This window comes from Tamandua tetradactyla, chromosome 10 (assembly GCF_023851605.1).
Source record: "Tamandua tetradactyla isolate mTamTet1 chromosome 10, mTamTet1.pri, whole genome shotgun sequence".
Taxonomy (NCBI): Eukaryota; Metazoa; Chordata; class Mammalia; order Pilosa; family Myrmecophagidae; genus Tamandua; species Tamandua tetradactyla.
The window spans coordinates 76,601,515-76,625,099 of NC_135336.1; the positions used below are offsets into that span (position 1 = coordinate 76,601,515).

The following is a 23,585-nucleotide window of genomic DNA, read 5'->3' on the forward strand; positions in this document are numbered from 1 at the left end:
TTAGATAGGTTGATAGATAGATATAAATACAGAAATAGAAGGATGATAGATAAACCGTATTTCTCTTGCTCTATCGATCTATCCATCTATCTGTATATTTATAACCTACATATCTATTTATCACCTTTTAATGAAAAGAACTTTGGCTCTTTTCCTATGGATCACTTTAATTAATGAGAATGATTTAGAAAAGATTTTATTAAAGGTAGTCTCCTTAGGTAGGCTCAATTATTATTAAAATGTAATAGGAAACAACTATTTAATAATGCTTCCTTCAAAAGTTATAGTTTTGTGCTATTTAATAATTAGAAGTAAAATTATTTCAATTTTTGTAGTTCTCTAGCAAGACCAAGTATGTTTCCTGTCTGAAATGGATTTACTGTATCTAGGATTTTCTGTAAAGTGAACAGGATGAATCAAAATACAACAAACCAATGCATAATAAGAAATAGTAGTTTTCTAGAGTGCATTTAAGACAAAGGCACTCTATTTTTATGAAACTAGCTTGTTTATAAACAATCCTGTCACTAAATGAAGTGTGAAAGACTTTTGAGTCTTAACCTCTCCATTTTAACCTTTTTGGAAAAAAATTAGGATGATGATAGATATTATATAGTCTAACATTTATTGGTTTTTATTGTATGAGAGGCACTCTTCTGGACAAAATGATGTATTACTTACTGATTGAATGCTGAAGACCTTTTCAGATAGCTGTCTCTTGACACAGTTAAGGAAATAGAGGCTTATAGGTATTATTTGACCTTCCTTTGGCCTCACAACTGCTAACATTCATAGGAAACAATTGTACTCACAGCCTACACTGCCTCAAAACCAAAGACTGAAAAATCTTTAAGATACTTATTACCTTTAAAATTTAAAATAAAACTGGATCTCAAAAACAATTGAAAATATGTTTTAAATCCATACAATGCAATGCTTAACAGTCTTTGAACCTTTACATTTTAGAAATTTGATCTATAGCATCAGTTGCTAAACCATGGCTCATGGCTCAGGCCAAATATGACAGACTCGTGGTTTTTGTATGCCATAAGAGCTAAAATGTTTTACTTCTTAATATATTTTAATATAGTTGAAAGCAAAATCAAAAGAAGAATAGCATTTATCAATGTGTGAAAGCTGGGTGAAGTGGAAATTCCTGTGTCCATAAATAAAATTTTATTGGAACACAGCCACACCTATAAGCTTACATATTGTCCGTGGTTGCTTTCACACTACAATGTTGAATTGAATAGTTGTCAGAGAAATATGTGACTTTCAAATATGAAAATTTTACTATTTTATTCTTAAAGAAAAAGTTCACTGACCCCTCCCTGGTCTATGACACTTACAGGAATGGTTGTTTTATTAAATAAGTCATGTTCAGTTAATAAGTTTTTATTTTATACATATATAACATTAATTGTACCAAAATCCATAAGGGGTATAAATCATAAGAAACGTAGCTGGTTATTGAACCATACTACAAAACTAACGTATGTGAAAAAATATAAAGGAAGAATTAAGACATAAAATTATGCATACTGATTTTATATTCAATAGCATTTCAAAGAAAGGTACAGATCAGCATTAGAGTATTTGAAGAAAATCTCATATAGAAGGAGTGTTTGTGTTTTTAAGACTGGGATTTTTTTGGAAAGCAGTAGTAAGAGATGGGCTTTACTTCAGGTTATAGCAGGAAACTCATGAAAAGAAAAAGAAATGATAATTATCGTATAATGAGACCCAGGTGGAGGGTTGAACTTTAATAAAGAGAAGTCTATAGATGACACTCCCAATAGTTGCCTTTCACACATAATTGTGGTCCCTCTGCCCTCAAAATATATTCCTATGGTAAATACTATATGAGTCTTCAACATTTCTTAGTCATCCTGTTGCATGTTTCTGTACAACCCCTTAAACTGTTTACCTTAGCAGCTATTCCACACCTTTATATTCTTAAAACTCACAGTCTCATCTTTGTTTCTTTATATTTGTTACATTACTTTAATTTCCTTTTTCAAAAGAAAAATCATGTTCCTCAGGCAGGAATTCCTTCAAACTTCTCTCCCTTCACGTGCACACTTTTCGCATCAGCGCCGAAGCATGGACCCTTCCCTGCTGTCTTACCTGACCTGGGCTCACATCTCCTGCCCTTTTCGTTGGAATTGGCTCAATTTCCCGAACCTTTAATTTGCCCATCAGCATCTTTCCCTTAGCAAGTGAACATAATAAATATTTTTTATCAAAATATAAGCCATAATCAATGGTATTCTACAAAACTTGAACTTCAATCTTTCTTCATTAAGCCCATTCTATATAAGCAGTTTTATCATACTCATGTCTTTGATGCTCATATTTGTTCTATATGTTTACCCCAAATTTCTTTTTTTTCTCATGCTTCTTATTTGTGCTTCAAATATTTCAAATTCTTTAAACTCTGTAACTTTAAAATGGGACCTAATGATTTCCCACTTTCTCCAACTTGTAACCCTTCCTTTATTCTCTATTTCAGGTGATTGAAACACCATCTCTCCTTTTCATAAACAAGAAACTTAAGTGTTTCCATAAATGTCTACTTTTTTCTAATATTCTTCAGTTATATCTCAAAATATCTTACTCCTTAATCCATCCATAACTATATTTTTTCACATTTTAACTTCTATTTTTCTGCAGTAGTTCTCATCTTTACTCAATTGAACTGTTTCATTTCTCTCTCTGCCATCAGTCACACTCTTGCCCAATCTCATTTGTCCCTCAGTTCTGCCACGGTCATCTCTTAATTCTAAGAATATGATTATGTTATTTCCCTTCTCATTCCCATGATTTCCTTTCACAAGTGGGATAACAATTTAAAATTCTGTTGAAGGCTCCTCCAAGGACTAGCTGCCTGGCAAGTCTCCTGTCCTTTCCTTGTCTTTTTCGTACTTTATGCATCACTATTCCTCATTTCTGAAAGTCACATACTTTCTCACTCCTCTGTGCAAGTATTGCTACCTTCCCAGGACATCATACATATAGCAATTTTCCTAAAACAAAACAAAACAAAGCAAAACAGAGCTATCATTCATTTTCTGTTTTGACTTCAAGCCCTGTAACCTTGATGTAGTTCATCCTGATGCCCCAGATGAATCTGGCTATAAGTATATACATGTTCCATATTTGCTCAATTGATGTGCTATATATAACGTTCATATTAGTTTCTAATTTTATAGTTGTATGTTTGTCTGTCGCCACTAGATATAAGATCTTGAAGCTAATATTACTTCTTATCATCTGACAAAGGTTTTATTGCTGTATAACTGTTTCTACTGTAGTAAAATAACTTTAGGTGACAAATATGAGCTCCTTGGCTCTACAGAACCTCATAATCTCCATCATCCACATCAGACTTAACTTTTATACTTACTATGCCAGTCATTATGTGAAAAGCTTTAACAAGAATTATCTTTCAATCAATGTTCTCATAATGTAAGTAGTAGTATATTCCCATTTTATAGCTGATGAAGGGGAATCTAGAGGTCCGTGCAGATTGTCTCCAGAGCCTATGGTCTTAATACCAAACTACATTCTCTTAGTTCCAGGGATTAATTCACCAATAAATTTTAAATACATAGCCATCCATTCCAGTTCTGTTACTGATTAATCCTGATAAATAATGAAATGGTTTACTGCACTGTTAGATTTTTAATACCAACGTATAGGCTTGATATGGGAGAAATGTAGGTTTGGCATCATATATGAAAGAGAAATAGGTTATTATTTGATAACATTTGGGGGCTAACAAATGGTTGCCTATGTCTTCTTGTTGTTGGTTAGACTCTACCTGGTAAATGGCCCTCAGTCATGGACAGAATAAGTTTAAAGACCTCTAGTCTAATTGTGCTCCATTAAAAGAAAGAGAACACTTGATGGGAAGGAGATTCAAATGTGTCAAATTTGCAATAAAAAGGAAAGACCTTGGAATATTTCACAAGAGGATGGAAAGAACTACTATTCAAATATTTGAGGAACTTTCATGTAGAAGAGGACTTCAGTGTTTGTTTTATTTTAACAGACTTACGAGTTTAAACTAGGCCCAGTCAGTAAAGCCAGGGTGTTTTGTGCTGGCATTATTACCTGGAGATTGACTGGCATTATGATAGCTGGAAGTGATGAAGAATATCATAGATGGATGTTTAATGTTTATGAAAATGGTAGTGTATAGCTATTAGAAGTATGGTCTGACTAGATGAAACTTAAGATGCACCGTAGGTCCTATTTTACCTAGATGGCTAAGATTCTACTGCTGCTGACTTATTAAACTTTCAAATCTCTGAAGTATTGTAATATACTGCATTTGTAGTTGTTTTAAATTGTAAAACAAGATTAAGGCATTTTACTCCTGAAAAACATGAAGTCTTTCATTCTTTCAAGTAGAGACCTTGATAAGTGCCTTGCCATGTAATATGCAACATTGCAACTATGTTTTATGTCAAAACTTGATCTATTGTAAAGCCAAGTGAATTGTTACCCAGGGAAATGGAAAATGTATTTAAAAATCTTTCTATAAATCTACTGTCCAGATTGTAGTTTGCATCAGACTTTAAATATTTAGAATATGGAATGTAAACATCAAAAAATGATTTAAAATTACGCTGTCTTTAAGAAAAATCCTTCATTGTCTTATATGAAATTGACACTCTTTTGCAGCCCTCACAAATTTGTGCTGAGCTCAAATATAAGCAAATACGTTTTGAAATATTTGCATTTAAATAAACTATTTTCCTTGGAAATTTATTAATATTTAAAATGAAAGGAAAAGACAACATTTTTAAATTAAGGAAGGCATAATATAAAATTAAGGTAGTTATATATAACAAAAGTTGCAACAAATTAGTTTATTTTTTAAAGTCTTCCCAAGATACAAATCTAATTAGAACTAATGTCAGTAAAATGAAAATACTAATATTCTTTTGAATACTTGCATAGGCCAAACTGTTACGAAAGTTGTATAAAATGCTCTATTTCCTGTGCCCTTCACCTGACAGTCTAATAGAATTCCAAATAAAAATATATTGTATATGAAAGAGGATGAATTATGTTTCAAAAAGTTCTATATGTGCAGTATAAAAGATTTTTTTGTGTTTACCAAAGAAAAATATTTAATTGATACCTAGGAACAAAGTTTAAAAAATATTTTTTCTGGGCCACGATGGCTTAGCAGGTAGAGTTCTTGCCTGCTGTGCTGGAAACCTGGGTTCAGTTCCTGGTACCTGTCTATGCAAAAAACAAATATATATATATATATATATATATATATATATACACACACACACACATATATATACACATATATATTCTTAAATTTTATTCTAATGAGCTTAAACTTCACAGTAGATATCACTGTATCCTTAGAATTTTATTTCGTTTTTGAAAATATGAAGATTAGTTGTCCTTCTATCCTATATTGACAAGAGGTTTGGCTATGATTGAGAAGTAGTCATCCATTGTTAAGTGACTGAATTATCAATAAATCTGTGCTTTCAAGGCATTTGCCCTCACACAGTTCCTTCCAGAATTCCCTATTGAATACTGAACTCATTATATTCTAAGGAAAACTACACACTTCTAGTTGATAGAACCATGGTTTTCAATTGTCAGAATAAAATGAAAGACCATTAACCAGATTCACAATCACCCTCATATACTAAGCAAAAACCCTATAAATGATTTAACTATTGCTAGCCCTTGAACAGGGAATTTTAAAATCACGTGGGAAACCAGTTCTTCATCCACACGCATGAAAGCATTGTGACTATAGAATCCTGCTCAAGATGCTTTACTGGTAATCTCTGTTAATTTATCAAAGGTAATCCATTAACTGCCTCAGATCTGAGAGTGGAGGATTAAATACAAGCTAAAAGTATGGATAATGAAACTGAATAGTAGAGGGACAAATAATTCTTAGATATTAGGAAATACTGTTCAACTTTTCTGTTATCAAATTTTACATTAATTAACATATTTTAAAAATACATTAGTTTTACTTTAAATTACAAACCTTGGGAAGAAGAAACAATAAAGTTTCTTACTTTAAGTGGTAGTGATTTACTGCTGATAAAAACCTGTGACAACAGAAGAAACAGCTCTCTTGTAGCTCAGTAGGTGCAGTAATCGGTTGCTATTCAGAATCATCAAATAATTCAAATATTACCTTATAACACATATATATACGATACATACAGACTGGGAAGAAAATATGTGGTAGGCAGTAAATAATAAAAAGCCTTTAAGAATAGTGGATATTTGATGTACATAAAATACTTGATTTGAGAAACAATTGACATTTTATACTGGGAAGTTAGGTACAGTTAAAAAATAATTGTAAAATAAAAATATTGTAAATTCTATTCCAAGTACCTTGAGTTCAAGAGATTTAAATAAAATTCAGAGTAAACTTTTCATATATATGTATGAAAGTATGGGTATGATATAAATTGGAAGGGGATTCTGTTTATGCACGTTTAGTAGAAACTTCAAAAGGATATAAATGATGTTATGTTGTGTCTACTATTCTCTTTTCCTCTTAAGAGTATTTAATATCTAAATATATGTAGGCATTATTTTACAACAAAGTTATTTATAACTGAGAAGCTGACATTTTCAGTGATAATGTTTGTCAACGCAACTTTCAAAATTCAAACCCTGCAAATATAATAGTTTAGAGAAATTTGCTTTGTCTTAAGATTACTGAACTGAAAATCATTATATAATACAATGTACTTATACATATTTATATGAAAATAGACTATTCATGTATGTATTTGTTTTAAAGTTGGAATTAAAAGGTCTTATAACAACTTATTCTTCTATTAGAATGCTAGAAAGTGCACACTTTCTAAAATGATATATTTAGTTAATTCTCTCTGTGAACTCAAAAAATATGAATTTTAAGTTTTTCGCTAGTGACTGGAAATGGCCAATTCTAAATGTCTCCATGGCATAACAAATTTAATTCATTAGATGGGAACTCTAAACTAAAGAATTTTATAGGGTCTCTTAGACACTATAAAGGTGCCCCTCACTCACCACTAAAATATAACTGCCGTTACAATAAAATACTGAAATATACTTTCACCAGTATCACTACTCACTAGAGATTTTCCAAGAAATGAGGGTCTCTTTGAAGTGTTTCTACCCACAATCTACTGATACTTTGAAAACTCTTGTGTAACATCATAAAGTAGTAAACGGATATTCAATACATCACATACACAAAGCTTATTTTCCTCAAGCAAATACACGTTTTTGCTGTAGATAGCAAATCCTTTTACTGTTAATATTTCAAATCAGGATCATATGAAAGTATCCTGCTTTCTAAGCGAGTCATCTAAGTATCATTTTTTGAGAGGAAGTTGCCCTACAATAAATTACAAATATTTACAGTGTCAATTTGATGGTGTTTGACATATGTTTACAGCTATGCCACTATCAGAATAATCAAGATCATGAATATATCATATCCATCACCTGCAAAAGTTTCCTTGTATCCCTCATGCCTATCTATCGCCACCCTCCATCTCCTGTCCCCAGGCAATCGTAGGTCTATTTTTTGTCACAGTAGATTAGTTTCATTTTCTAGACTTTGCAAAAATGGGAGCAAACAGCATGTACTCTTTTATTGTCTGGTTTCTTTGAGTCAGCATTATTACTTGAGATCCATCATGTTGTAGAGTTTAATATTATTTCATTCTTTTTGTTAATTGTATATTTTGTTAATTGTATCTTCTACATATATCACAACATATTTATACCTTTGCCTGTTGAAATTGTTTCCATTTTGGTTATTATAAATAATGCTACTACAAGCATCTATCTTCAAACTTTTATGAAGCATATGCTTTCATTTCTGTTGGGTAACTGAGGAGTGGAATTGCTGGATCACATCATAGATCAATGTGCAACTTTTTAAGCACTTGTTAAACTGTATTAAAAAGTTCTGTCATTGTATATATCCATCAACAGTGTAAGACAGAGAAGTTCTCCTACCACATCTTCACCAAAACTTGATAGAATCAACCTTTTTCATTTTAGACATTCTAATATGTAAGTGAAGGTATTTTATTGTGATATAAATTGGCCTATCTCTAGTTACTAATGATATTAAACATCTTACCTCTTTATTTGCCATCTGTTTATCTTCTTGGTGAACTGGTTTTCAAATCATTCGGCTTATTTTCTTTTCGACAGTTTATATATTATGGACAAAAGTGCTTTATCTGACATATGATTTGTAAACATATTCTCCCAGTCTGTTGCCTGTGTTTTTATTTTCTTTACAGGCCATTCCAAAGAGTTGAATTTTTAATTTTGATGAAATCTCATGAATACATGTGTTCTTTAATGAATGGTGATTTTGAGTTTGCATCTAAGAAAGCTTTTGTAATCCAATATCACAAAGGTTTTAGTCTATTTTCTTATATATACTTTTTATTTTTAGAAATAAAAAAGTATTTAGAAAATACTTTTTTATTTTCTTATATATGTTTTTAAGTTTTAATTCAGATCTGTGATCTGTTTTGATGAATTTCTATGTATACTAAGAGATATAGTTCAATGTTCTTTTTTCTGCGTATGGATATCTAATAGTTCTAGTACCATTTGTTGAAACTACTATTCTTTCTCCTCTAAGTTGCCTTTGTGTCTTTGCTGAAAAATAGTTGTCCACAGATGTGTGTCTGTTTCTGCTCGAAGGGAATTGCTGGAACTCTTCCTGGATTCCCCCCTCTCTACAACAGCTTGAAATCTCTCTCAAGGGAATAAGTTAGAGGAATTGTAGGGCCTACCTAGAGGGCTTTTCTCCAAGTGGGATCACTCTTCTTCATTGCTTGATGCTTCTGAAAGATGTGGCTTCTTAAAAGAAACATTGAAATGTCTTTCAAAATTTGTTTTTGGTTGTTTCAGGGAGGAAGGCAAATAAGTCCTCATTTCCTCCATTTTGGCCAGACATGAATGTCTCCCCTAACAGAGATTTATAACGAATTTGAAAAAAAAAAAAAAAAGTGGAGATGGGTGGAGAAAAGAAAGAAGGAGAAAAGCTTAAAATGAAATCATGATACTCTTGCTCAGGGGGCTGTATTGTTCTTAAATTTTGGAAAAATAGAAATTGCAAAAGACGCAGAAAATAAACCCAATAAATATTCAAGGATCTATAAGTTTGGATTTTTCTTTTGCATGAGAGGTCTACTCTGTGTATTGATTTTTATTATTGTACTCTTCTTAATCTGAGGATTTCATAGACATACTGTGTTCACATCTGACTATATTTTCTACTTTATCATCTCAAGATATTATTCCTCTATGACACTAGTTACAAGATAATCAGACTTTATGTCAGAAGACACTGAAAATTAAACTGAAAGTTCGAAGATAGTAGATAACTTTGTTTTGTTTGGTCTTGTATCTCTAGTACCTAACACATTGACAGTTACAGAGTAGCTGCAAATAGGACATAAATGAATAAATGATGGTGAAAGAATACACTGAATAGATATTCTAATAGTAGCTAGAAAATGACTTAAATGCTGCCAATTTTTACTAAAATTACTATTATTTATAAAATTCCAAGGCGTATGTCTTGAAAATGCAAGGTAGCTTATATTCAGTTAGATATGTCTGTATTATGGAGGAGACTTTTTTGCCATAAAAAAGACTAGATTATGTATAATTAAATATTGATAACACAGTGTACAGTGTGGTTATTCACTACAACTTAAACTTTTTTTTTAAATACCTTAAGAGTCCAATAAAATTGCAAGCAGTAGGAACGCAAAGCATATGTTTACTAAGTCATTACTTAGCAGTGATTTTCTTTATTCTTACTTTCATAAACACAATCAATAAACTTTCTTTTGGAATCAAGCAGTGATCATTCCATTTTAAGTATTCACATACGTTTTAAGTATATGAGTTATTTTTTATTATTGTCTTAATGTAGGACTGAATAAATACAGAAAAAAATGCTCCTTTAGAAGAAGTAGATACGTAAAGTTAATTATCTCCAAACATGTCATAAAAGAGAAAAGAAATGAAATACTATGCAGGATCTGCAATTATTTTCAAATGTTGTAGTTTGGCGATTTTCAGTAAGAATTAGGATACTTTATGCTTTTGTTTTAACCACTTTGTACAAAGTACATTATAAATTAAGCATGATTTTTTTAAGAAGTCCATAAATACATTTGATTCTTAATTTAAGCATGTTTTAACATTGTAATAATATGTTAACCGTGATATTTTAACAAAAATATGCTAGTGTTCTTGTTGATTGTTATCATAGTAAGTTATAGAAGACATGCTAAAAAGTAAAATATTAGATATTATTGAGGCCAGTTTTATCTCACAGTGGAATCTTTATTTTATATAAACCTAAGCTGTAACTGCTTTCTGTAAAGGTAGAGAGATTAAAAAAAAAGTGTTTTTTTCTGAATTATTTACTTTCCAAACTCAACAATACTAATCAATACATCGCATAGGAGGGAGAGCAAGAGCAGTAGGAAATCCTGACAGTATTCAGGAAGTGTCCTGTAATCACCAAGTGAACAAAGCATATGTAAAATGTATTCTTATTCGTGTGTGTATGCGTGTGTGTATGTGCATGAAGGTGGAAAGCACCCAAATTATGAAAATAAAAACTTCTATCCATTTCTTACAGCTAAAAAGGTTGTTCAAGGTCATGGAATACAAATTCACATCCTAATGGGGAGCTGTTTCTTCTTCGATTTTCCTTAGTGTAGCAGAGAAAACAAACTGAACAGAACATGATAGCACAGGTGATAAACCACTGGAAATTCTGAAGTCTAAGAAAGCTTGATCTACAGGCCTTTATAAGCAGAAATAGAACGCTTACCTAAAGTTTTATGCAAAGAATTATTTATATATAAAATAGCCAACCTTATTGGATCAACATTTACAGAGAGTTGTCAAGTCTTCAAAATGTCATGATAAACATCATCAATAAAGATTGTTTGCGAAGGAACATGGCTAATTAACAAAATGATACTGAAGTAAGTGCAAAGAGAACATCTTGGCACAGTCAGAATTAAGGCAAGTGAGCATAAGACACAACAGGCTTGTGAGAAGAATATGGAGCAGATAGAGGGTTTTCTATGGGCTGTATTTTACAAAGTGTTTCCATTTGTTCTTGAGTAAAAGATGGAAAAATTACCATCTTATCTCGAATGCATAATGCTTTTTTTATTACTATGATAGGCAGAATAATGACCTACCTCAAAGATGGCGATGACCTATTCCATGGATCAGCATGGTATGAGGGAGTTTGCAGACATTATTAAGGGTATAGGCTCTGAGAGGAGAAGATTGTCCTGGCCTATCTGGGTAGGCACAGTGTGATCATGAGTCCTTAAAAAAGGAAGACCCTTCTCAGTTGTCATTAGAGGGATGTGTGACTGTGGAATAGTGGTCAGAGAGATGCTGCATTGTTGGCTTTGAAGATGGAGTAAAGGTCCATGAGCTAAGGAAAGCAGGCTAGAAAAGGCAAGGAAAAGGCAAGGAAACCCACAGGATAGAATGCAGTTCTGCCAACAGTGAGACCTGTGTCAAACCTATAGAATCCTAATGGCATATTAACTCAGTGGATTCTAAATTGATAAAATTGTGTTATTATGGCAGTAATAGTATATGAGTCCAATTACTTATAAACTTATTTAAACTAATCATATAACAAATGATCTTGAGTTACTATTATATATAAGTTCAGACTTTCTAAATTAAAAATGATATTACTTTTTAAGTACAGGAGATAAGCATTAGAAAATAACTAAAGTTAGATATCTGCCCTATTTTGACCCTCACTGTTAACTCTCAAGGGTAAAAGTTGATGAGTCACACAGTTACTAGTTTTCCACTACTGCTGTTACTAAATGCCACATATTTAGTGGCTTAAGGCAATGCCCATTTATTTTCTACAATTTCTGTGGAACAAAACCAGGAAAAGCATAGCTCTGTATGGTCTCTGCTTAGAGTCTCACAAGGCTAAGCTCAAAACATCTGCAGGGACTAGTTCCAGGTGCCAGTTTCTTTGCTGGGTAGCAAGCAGTCTCAGCTTCAAGAGACTCTCTCTGTTAAATGGCTCTTGGCTTTTCTCTCCTATCCTTAAAGTCAGCACTGGGGAAAGAGGTTCTATTCATGCTTTGAATCTCCAACATTTTCTGTTGTCATGTATCTCTGACTGATTTTCTGCCTCCCTCTTCCACCTTCTAGGTTCCATATAATTACACTGAGCAACACTACATCATCCAAAGTAAGCTCCCTATTTTAAGGTGTATAACTTTCACTCTGCCTGAAAATTTCCTTTTGCCATGAAACATATTCACAAGCTTTAGGGACTGGGGTGTGAACATCTCGGTCCACAAGTATGTGTGGCCTTTTTCTGCCTACCACACACAGCATACAGAATGTACATAAGGCCATCTTCTATTTGCTTAACTGTCCATAACCTCCCCCCCCAAAACAAAACAAAACAAAACAAAACAGAGGTAGCCAAATTCTGTTATACCAAGAGCTTGCTGTACTTATGGACAAAAAAGAAAATATTGTTTGAACAAAAAGATGAACTGAAAGTTGAGATAATAGTACATAGATAGAATCACTATTCAAAACAAAACTAAATATCAGCACAACCGTGCTATTTGTTTTCCAGACTGGAATTAGGTAAGGCAAAGATCCACACTTTGCCTTTCTGAATATTTTATCAGTGCTATTTGCAAGCCCCACAAATTATTCAGTGATGCTATATTACTATGAACAAGATGATAGGAGATAATTCTATAATTCTATTTGTTTTTCTGTTGCTTAATATAATATTAGAAGTCAAAATAGAAAAAATACATCAATGCCACAGCAGATATCTTGGGGATAGCAACATGCAGTTTTTTTTAAAGGTCAAGATTATATAACACATGGAAAGAAGAGGTAAATCCAGAATAATAATGTAGTTGGAAAAACTGTTGTCATTATTAAGGGAATTCTTCACAAATACATAGGTTTAAATTAGTTTATATTTGCACAAAATGTAACAGGAAATTGAAGCTTATTGGTTTATAATGAGAGAAAAACATGGTGATATCTGTTTCAAGAAGCAACTCAACTTAAAAATATTCCCCCCTGATTGTCTGTGCTTGATTGTAACAATTGTGCTAATTGTCATTTTGAATGCTTTTTCTTAATTCTGTTAACAAAGAAAGGAAAAGTCTGACTTTCTGAGAGACAGAATTTCCGAAATATACTGGACATCTGTTTGTTGTTTGCTCAATTTATACACAATGGGATTCTTGGGCCATGCTAAATTCCAAATCTTCTTCCATTTGTATAGACATAAGAATGATCTTAGAATGCCTCTCAAAGTAGTTCTCATCAATGCAATCATTAGATGGGAGGACTGTGTATAAGCTACCATTCGGTTCTAGTGTTCAGTGCTGCTCTGCTGTCCTTGCAAAATTTTTGAAGAAAGCAATACATTGCAATACCTGGTGGCATATCTAGAGTCACTATGCATTCCAAATTACCTGGCATAGATTTTTTTAACATTTTTTATTGTGAAATATAATATGTATACAAAAAAGCAAGATATTTCAAAGTACATTTTAACAAGTAGCTATAGAACAAATTTCAATGTATGTTATGGGTTACAGTTCCACAATTTTAGGTATTTCTTTCCAGCTGCTCCAAAACACTGGAGACTAAAAAGAAGTATCAATATAATGATTTAGCAGTCATACTCATTTGTTAAATCCTATCTTTTCTATTACAATTCCTCCTTTTCTTAATCATTAGAGATATTTGGGCAATGACCATCCTAACTTCTTTATTTTGAAAAAGGATCTTTTCCTTTATTTTGGATCCTTTATTTTGAAAAAGGATCTTGTGTCAAGGGTGATACAACTGGTTGATGCTCTTAGGGAGACTGGTAACTTTGGGTTTCAGAGCTTATCTGGCCTGGAAACCATCTGGATGTTTTAAATTTCTGAAAAATAAACTTATTGAATGAAATTTTTATTGGATCTTAGATAGAGCCCTGGGTATTCTTTAAGGTTTACTGGAATACTGTTGTTGTTGGGGCTTGGCATACCGTGTCAATTAGCAATATCTAGTTGAAGCTTGCATAAGAGGAACCTCCAGAACAGCCACTTGACTATATTTGAAATATTTTAGTTATGGATACCTTATTTTGCTGCATTCCTTTCCCCCTGTCTTGGTCAAGTAGATAGTTTCAATTCCACAGTGTGTGCCAGAGCCTGGCTCATGCTGGGAATCATGACCCACATTGTAAGGGACACTTTCACCTCTGGACGTTATGTCCCATATAGGGGGAAGGGTAATGGTTTGACTTGCAGAGTGAGGCTTAGAAACAGAGAGGCCACATCTGAGCAATGAAGAAAGTCCTCTGGAAGAACACTTAGGCCTAATTATAGGTAGACTTAGGTTATTCATTAAAGAAATAAATTTCATAAGTGCATACCTTAAGATCAAAGGCTTGACTTTTTAACTTGGGTGTCCTTAATGTTTGAGAGAGTATCAAGGATTTCCCAGATGGCAAAGTTTAATACTTCCATATTTTTTTCTCCAGTCCCTCTAGGGATTTTTCCAAAACTTTTTAATCTTCTGCCCAACATATTCTGGAATGTATCTGGATACTACTGTAAGCTATTCAGAATTGCAAGATCTGGTTCCCAATTCTAGACTCCATGTGTTTAGGTTGTTGAACTGATCGGGCCAGATAGGTTAAGTTATATTGTTTGCTACAGACAATTTAGGTTTTGGACAAAATAAACCCCTTTTTCTTTGGTCTCATATGGGTGGTGAAATCTGAAAACATAGACAATTTTCTCCCTTACCCTAGGAAGTATTATTATGATTTACCTTAGTAGCAACCTTATTGACTTCATTCTTCTCTCTGATTGAAGCCTGATCTCTTTCTTGGCTTCCTTACCAGTTACTGTGTGTAGCAAGTAGACAAAGATTTTCAATAACCATTCTCATCAGCCTAAAGATGCAGAGAAATTTGCATTTAGCAAATTAGATTGACCTAGACAGGAAATGTTTGAATCATTGAGAGTTCTCACAATGTTAAACCCAATTAGTTCTGGCAAGTGGTGAGGTGTCACTGCAACAACCAAAATTTATAAAACACATGAAAAAGCATTTTGTGATTCTAGAAAAACAAAATGGTGCAATTGATATTGTCTTAACCAGAGAAGACATTTTTTCCTTGAGTGATGAATATATTTTTTAACTTCTACAATGGCAACTGTATGGGCATTGGGATTAGGACATCAATTTGGGTCTATAACTCTGAGAGAATTGATGTTCTAGAAGTTCAAGTAAAATTAAAAAGAAATATAAATGCTGTATTTGCTCCCATTTCACCTGCAAGAATAATTTTAAATGTAGCCACTCAAATCATTGAAAGTGTTATTAGAATCTTTGCTAACATAAAGAGGTTTCATGAATATGTTCCTCATAAAGAAGGCATACAATCATACATGGTCAGTTTGGGAAGTATTAATTTTTCAGTGAAAATTAGCTGAGACAGATAATCCTTGTACTAGCTTCTAGTCATTCAAATTGAATAAGGTGGCTGTGAAGATTGTAATGTGGCGCTAATAATGATGAAGGTATATGTACCTACAAGGTATAAGGACAGTTTGCTTGGTCATTGGGTTGACATTAGGATATATGGTCTCAGATAAGAAAATAAAGCTAAAAGTGGGGTGATTTCATAATTTGGGCTTACCCCCTTAATTGGCATCTTAATAATTGACCTAATCATTGCCTAAAATAATTATTAAGGTAATGCATGTTAAAATCACCTGGGGAGATTTTAAGTCTCTTTTTTCCCAGGCCAAATTTCAGACAAATTAAATGATAATTTCCATAGATGGGATTCACAGATCAATATTTTCTACTCTTTCTAAATAAGTTAATTTCAGACAAGGTTGAAGCCAGTGGAATAAATCTGTTTTGAAAAATGTTTACAATATTAGTGTACTAGCTTGAAGCTGTTATGTGCCTCAGAAAAGCCCATGTCCTTTTAACCCATTCCTCTGGGTGTAGACCTATTGCAGGTGGATCTTTGGGTTAGGTTATTTCAGTTGAGAAATAATCCTTAATCCTCTGAAAAGTTCTTAATTCTCTGACTGGAGATGAAATTGAGAGAAGTTCATACAGAAAGGCCCAAGAGATGCAAGCAAGGGCTCACAGATGCTCAGAGAGGAAGGTTTCCATTTTTCCCAGGTAAAGTTCTATTTGGAACAATAGTGCTAGGTACTTGAAGTTTTCCCATAAAACATGCAGTTATCAAAAAGGCAGGGCAGGGCGGGCCACAGTGGCTCAGCAGGCAGGAATGCTTGCCTGTGATGCCAGAGGACCTGGGTTTGATTCCCGGTGCCTGCCCATGTAAATAAAAAAAAAAAAAAAAAAGCCAGGGCATGTGTTCTAGTTTGCTAGCTGTGGGAATGCAACACACCAGAGACGGATTGGCTTTTTTTTTTTTTTTTTCGTTACTGGTAACACCTTTTTAATAGGTCAAAGTAACTGTACAGTTCATTATATTCTTCCTGAGAATAATTTATATCCCCCAACAAACTAAAGCGAGGGCATTTTTTTAAAATTATTATTTAACAGAATGGATGGTATAACCAGACATCAAAAGGAAACCAAATCCCTCTGTTTTGCTGAATTCTCTCCAGGGAAGACAGACACAATGAAGGGTTAGTTAGCTCCAGTGGCTGTAAAATAGTCAACATGGCTGTAATCTTTCTTTATAAATTATATAAAAATGGAAAACAGGGTTGGTTACAGAACAGCTTCTCAATGCAGTCCAGAGGTGCTCTGGTACAAAGCATTTCTGCTTCCAAGAGAAATATAACATTGCTACAAAAAACTGGCACATTATTCTGGTGAAAAAAGAAGAGAGTTTTTAGTTGTGTTCTACATACAGCTAGTTCCCAATCAAATGCTTCACGTATCCACATGAAAGTAAAAGGCAGGAAAGATGGAAAGGGTTGCAGTTTTTTTCTGAAATGACTCAAGTCTTCAAAATATAGCTTCTATATTCTTTCTTCATAAAGTGGTATTAGCATATTGCAACTGAAGGATGTCTAACAACAACAAAAATTCCAGTCTGGATAATAACTCTATGGTAGGCAAAAGAATATCAGCCCCTTGGGTTTCCTGGAATTCTTAACTCCTTAGCCATTTCCACTAAAACATTTAATGGAACATAAACTGTTCTTGATTTTCAAAAGCTTCTCAGGTACAATTTTCATTCTCAGAAAATGCCACGTTTTGGATCCCAGTTGTGTATGAGCATCATGATGAAACAAAACAAAACAAAAACCAACCCAAATCAAAATGTGGCTAAACTCATATGAGCGAGACGATGTTCAACCTGCTGTCAAAGGAGTTGGAACTGTCAAGGCTGTCGACCAAGGACACGGGGCTCCCTTCTCCCACTGACAGAAGGCTGGAGGTGTCTCCCCCAGGGAGCGTCTCTCTGCAGGGAAAACCTGCTCCACAAGCCAGGCTTAGTGAGGTCTTGTCTGCCCGATCATCTTCAGTCTTGCTTGGTCAATGACATCCAATAGGTTTTTGGCGTCCACAGCCAGGGCATGGGCAGCTGTCAACATCTGCTTTTTGTACTCTTGCTGCAGGCTCGTCATGACATACTGTTGGGCCAGTTTCATTTTGTTGATGAGCTCACCCAGGTCAGAGTTCAGCAGCTTCTGGGCCATCTCGATCTCTCGGTGAGTGCTGGCTGGCAGAACAGGAATGGTCTCATCCACAGTGGCCAACAGTGTCCTTAGAGCCAAACCAACCTCCTTCACCATTGGAACATACTCCTCGGGTGGGGCTGGCTGGATTTTACTGGACATTTCGATGACCGCTTTCACTAGGCCCGTCACGTTCTCATACACCTTGTCATTGGACCGGTCGAGATTGGAAGTAGGGGGAGGACTTATTTCCTGGGGCTGAAGCTTGACGCCCTCATTGTAACTGTCCCCAGGGCTGTTGAGGCCGGCAAGGCTGCCCATGTGACCAGGGGCTCCAGGGCGTGGCGGTTTCTTTGGTGGAGCTGCAGGGTCTGGTTTCCCCACAGGCTGGTAGATGTGCTGGTTTCCGGTCAGACCCTGGCCACCTCCGTCTTCCCGGTCGATGCTGCCTCGAGAGAGCCTCACATCAGGCTTCAGGAATCTCTCCTCTTTTTCCAGCCAGCGCTGATCTTCTTCCATTTCCTGCTGCTGTCTTATCAGCCGCTCTTCCATCAGGTGGGTTGGCAATACTTGCCCAATTCCTCGCATATCCAATGCTGCAGAGTCCTCCATGCTGGACTGCCACATTGATATCTCCGGAGGCCTCTGATTCCATGAATCTGTTTGGTCCAAAAGAGCTGCCTGACCCGTGTAGATGCTGCCGGCCATAGGGGTGATTCCATGTGAGCCAGAGTAGCCAGACACCTGGTAATGATTGGTCTGTACCAGGTGTTGGGGGCTGGGGTAAAATCCTTCACTAGACCTTGGGCTAGGATAACCAGGCCTGCTGGGCTTGGGAGGTGCTTCATCGGACCCTCCTGAGTCCCAGGACACTGTGGCCTGTCTTCTTGATTCCATTCTCATCCGTTCTTCTTGCTGAACCTTCTCCTCCTCCAGGATTGTGCTGAGCTGGGCTTTAAGTTCCGTGAACCTGGGCCGCCAGCTGGGGTCGTAGGCCCAGCATTTCGTCATAAGGCTGTAGAGGGTAGGAGGGCAATTTGGAGGCATTGGCAATCTTTCTCCATTTTCAATACGTCCAATCACGTCATTGTTCTTCACTCCTTGAAAAGGCTTCACACCATGCATCAGTATCTCCCACATACACACACCAAACATCCATACATCACTAGCTGAGGTAAAACGTCGAAAATTAATGGACTCTGGGGCCATCCATTTAATAGGCAATTTTCCTTTGGAAGCTTTGTAGTAAGTACTGTCTTCCATATATCGGGACAATCCAAAGTCTCCTAATTTTACACAATCAGTTGAAGAAACCAGAACATTTCGAGCAGCAATGTCCCTGTGTACAAATCTTTTGCTCTCTAGATATGCAAGAGCTGTACTAAGCTGATAGGCATACAGGATCAAAGAGGCCAGATCCAGACTGTATTTCCTTACTTGCAAAAATGACCTCAGCTCCCCCAGCATGCACAGCTCCATGATTATCCAGACGGGGTTCTCCGTGATGACGCCGATCAGCTTCACAATATGAGGATGGTCAAACTGACGCATCGTCAAGGCTTCTTGAAGAAATTTCTCTCTCACGCTGTCCGAAGTACAGTTTTTATATGTTTTAATTGCAACGGCCAAAGCTGGATTCTCTGGACTCATGTAAACTCCTTGATGTACATCTCCAAATTGGCCTTCCCCGATACATCGTCCTAGTTCTATTCTTTCTCTTTGAATTTCATAATCCCTGGTTGAGGGCATGGTATAAGTATCTTCTTCATCTATGATTTCAGCATAGTCGTCTGTTTCTGACACGGAGACCGCATGTGTCTGCACACCTTGCTTTTCACTGTTGGCCAGCTTTGGTATTGATGGTAAAACCCGTTCACCTTCTTTCTGGGGTCTGATGATAAAAGACTGGGCGGCCCCACTCACCAGCCAGCAGTACCCATCTATTAAGTCAGCCATGTTCTCTGCGATGGTCAAGGATGGTACTGTCACCGTCAGAGGCTCGGGTGCTCCTGCTATTTTCAGTTGCAGCATTCCTTTCCTGTCCTTCTCTTCACCGTTGGAGTACTGAATGGTCTGCACTTGATTAAAGTCTGCCAGATGTGTAGGACTGCAGCCTTTGTCAGTCAGGTAACTAATCCCCTCTTCTGGGCCAATCGCCAGTTCCACGGAAATAATCCAGCTTGAACCAAGGGCACATTTGAAGCATTCTTTATCAAATCTGTACACTGGGGAAAGAATCTCAAAGAATTTCAGAATACTTTCTTCTCTATTAAGGTTGGCAAATTGTCTAAATGTTTGTTGGATCAGTTTTCTTAGTGTTTTGGCCTTCACAGAATCCAGTAAACTCTTAGGAAAAAATCGCTTTAAACCAACATCTTTTTCTAACACTTCATAGTTAGACTTCTTTTCTAGTGCATTACCCCGCATCTCCCAGTATGATCGCCATATTTCTAGACAACCCAACTTCAAAGCAATTTCCTGGTTCACTTGATCAGCTACTTCTAACATATAATCACTCTTCACCTGCTGATAAAAGAAATTCAGAGTTGGCTTGTCTTCGGTAAATTGATTTAGAAATCCTTTTGGCAAATAACGAATTCTCAGTTTATATCCTGACATCAGTGGCATCTCCATGTCTGATAATACTGGCCCATGTGGTTGGCTCACTACTGTTTTCAAAATAATGAAAGACCTTTAGTACTCGCTCCATTGCCCCAGGGGAACGTTCCATACCAGTACCCAGGTGAGTCTTAGTACTCGAATTTGGTGTGTGATTCAAGTTTGGGTCAAGGTAAGCAGCTGCCATGATTTTGCTAGATGCTAGGTATCTGTCATATTAGTTCAGAAGGCCACAATAACTCTGTGATCAAATCAAATGACGATTTTAAAAAAATACTTCTAGTTTCTCTTTCCTCTTTCCATGGTAAGTCAAAGAAAACTCGGACCCGCGGAGGCAAAGGGCGACGGCTGCGAGGCGGCCCCTGCCAATTTCCTCCCACGCTCACGCCGCGGGCGCTCAGCGGTCCCGGCCCGAAGGCCCGGATTGGCTTTTAATAAAAGGGGATTTATTTTGTTGGTTCTTCAGAGGAAAGGCAGCTAACTTTCCACTGAGGTTCTTTCTTACGTGGAAGGCACAAGATGGTCTCTGCTGGTCTTCTCTCCAGGCCCCTGGGTTCCAACAACTTTCCCTGGGGTGACTTCTTTCTACATCTCCAAAGGCCTGGGCTGAGCTGCTAGTGCTAAGATGAGGAATGCTGAGCTGCTTAGCAGTGCTACGTTGCAATCTCCCATTTAAGCACCAGCCAATTAAGTCAAACATCACTCATTGCAGCAGACACGCCTCCTAGCTGACTGCAGATGTAATTGGCAACAGATGAGGTTCATGCACCATTGGCTTATGTCCGCAGCAACAAGACTAGGTATGCTCACCTGGCCAAGTTGACAACTGAATCTATCTAACACAGCATGTGTGACAGTATTGCCCACAGAGGTATGTAATGACTGCACCTTTCACCATTGATAGCATTCACTCTTTGCAGTACGGCATTCTCAATCCACAGATCAATGTCATAAACTATTCAAAGCTTTTCCACCCAGTAGCCTACTCATGAACATTGTTTGGCAAATAACTTTTGAGATTTGGCATGCCTAGGCCTGGCAGAATTGAAATTGGGGGATGCACTTTTAATGGCAAGAATCTAAGATCAGAGAGGGGGTCAAGATGGCAGCTTAGTAAGGTACACGCATCTTAGTTCCTCCTCCAGAGCAACTATTAGGTGAACAGAAACAGTGCAGAACAGCTCCCGGGGCCACGGCAGGGAATGGACACACAGCGTACCCCAGTCGGGAGTGGCTAGACTGACTGCGAGACTCTGCTGCGGTGAGATCCCCGAGTGGCGCGCGCTTCCCTGAGGCGCGGCAGCTGGTGGCTGGAGCTCCTCCCTCCGTCCTTTCGGGCCGGCTGAGACTCTCGGAGAGGCAAGTTTCCCAAGCCACGGCGGCCGGCGCCCCTCTTTTGCGGGCAGCTTCCTGGACCGGCTACGAGTCTCGGATCAGAGGGCTACCCAGGCCGCGGCGGCCGGTGACCAGTGCCCCTCCCCCGCGGGCGGCTTCCTGGTCCCATGGCGAGTTCCCCGGGCCGCGGCGGTCGGCAACCGGCACCCTTCCAGGGAGAGGAGGGAATTTCCGACAGTGGCAGGGACTGGGTCCAACCAAACACCAATAGGGCCATTAATAATAGGAGCCACAGGGTCCCCTCAAGCCGCGGCAGCTGGCGCCCCCACCACGCATGGCCCCCCGGACCAACTGAGAGAATTGGATCGGAAATCCCCAGGCCACAGAGAACGGTGACCGGGGGGATCCCTTCCAAACACGTGAGACAAATGTGTGCCACGAGCGCCACCTACTGGGCAGGATAAGAAAAACAGAACCCAGAGTGTTCACAGAAAAATCTTCCAACCTGTTGGGTCCAACACCCAGGGAAATCTGACTAAATGCCCAGATGCCAGCAGAAGATAACGGTCCATGCTCAGAAGATTGAAAATATGGCCCAGTCAAAGGAACAAACCAATAGTTCAAATGAGATACAGGAGCTGAAACAACTAATGCTGAATATATGAACAGAAATGGAAAACCTCTTCAAAAACGAAATCGATAAATTGAGAGAGGACATGAAGAAGACATGGGCTGAACAAAAAGAAGAAATAGAAAAACTGAAAAAAACAAATCACAGAACTTATGGAAGTGAAGGATAAAGTAGAAAAGATGGAAAAAACAATGGATACCTACAATGATAGATTTAAGAGACAGAAGATAGAATTAGTGATTTGGAGGATGGAACATCTGAATTCCAAAAAGAAACAGAAACTATAGGGAAGAGAATGGAAAACTTTGAACAGGGTATCAGGGAACTAAATGACAATATGAACCACACAAATATACATGTTGTGGGTGTCCCAGAAGGAGAAGAGAAGGGAAAAGGAGGAGAAAAACTAATGGAAGAAATTATCACTGAAAATTTCCCAACTCTTATGAAAGACCTAAAATTACAGATCCAAGAAGTGTAGCACACCCCAAAGAGATTAGACCCAAATAGGCGTTCTCAAACACACTTATTAGTTAGAATGTCAGAGGTCAAAGAGAAAGAGAGGATCTTGAAAGCAGCAAGAGAAAAACAATCCATCACATACAAGGGAAACCCAATAAGACTATGTGTAGATTTCTCAGCAGAAACCATGGAAGCTAGAAGACAGTGGGATGATATATTTAAATTACTAAAAGAGAAAAACTGCCAACCAAGACTCCTATATCCAGCAAAATTGTCCTTCAAAAATGAGGGAGAAATTAAAACATTCTCAGGCAAAAAGTCACTGAGAGAATTTGTGACGAAGAGACCAGCTCTGCAAGAAATACTAAAGGGAGCACTAGAGTCAGATACAAAAAGACAGAAGAGAGAAGCATGGAGAAGAGTGTAGAAAGAAGGAAAGTCAGATATGATATATAAAATACAAAAGTCAAAATGTTAGAGGAAAATATTATCCAAACAGTAATAACACTAAATGTTAATGGACTGAATTCCCCAATCAAAAGACATAGACTGGCAGAATGGATTAAAAAACAGGATCCTTCTATATGCTGTCTACAGGAAACACATCTTAGACCCAAAGATAAACATAGGTTGAAAGTGAAAGGTTGGGAAAAGATATTTCATGCAAATAACAACCAGAAAAGAGCAGGAGTGGCTATACTAATATCCAACAAATTAGACTTCAAATGTAAAACAGTTAAAAGAGACAAAGAAGGACACTATATACT

At 36.7% G+C, this 23,585-nt stretch overlaps 1 long non-coding RNA gene and 1 pseudogene across 5 annotated transcripts in view; one reads left to right on the top strand and one right to left on the bottom strand.

Moving 5' to 3' along the window:
* The window catches only part of LOC143648551 (uncharacterized), a 100,911-nt gene that overhangs the window by 4,224 nt on the left and 73,102 nt on the right, over nt 1-23,585 (top strand). The gene's annotated exons all lie outside the window — the stretch shown is intronic.
* Nucleotides 16,884-20,803, bottom strand: LOC143648549 (focal adhesion kinase 1 pseudogene; annotated as a pseudogene).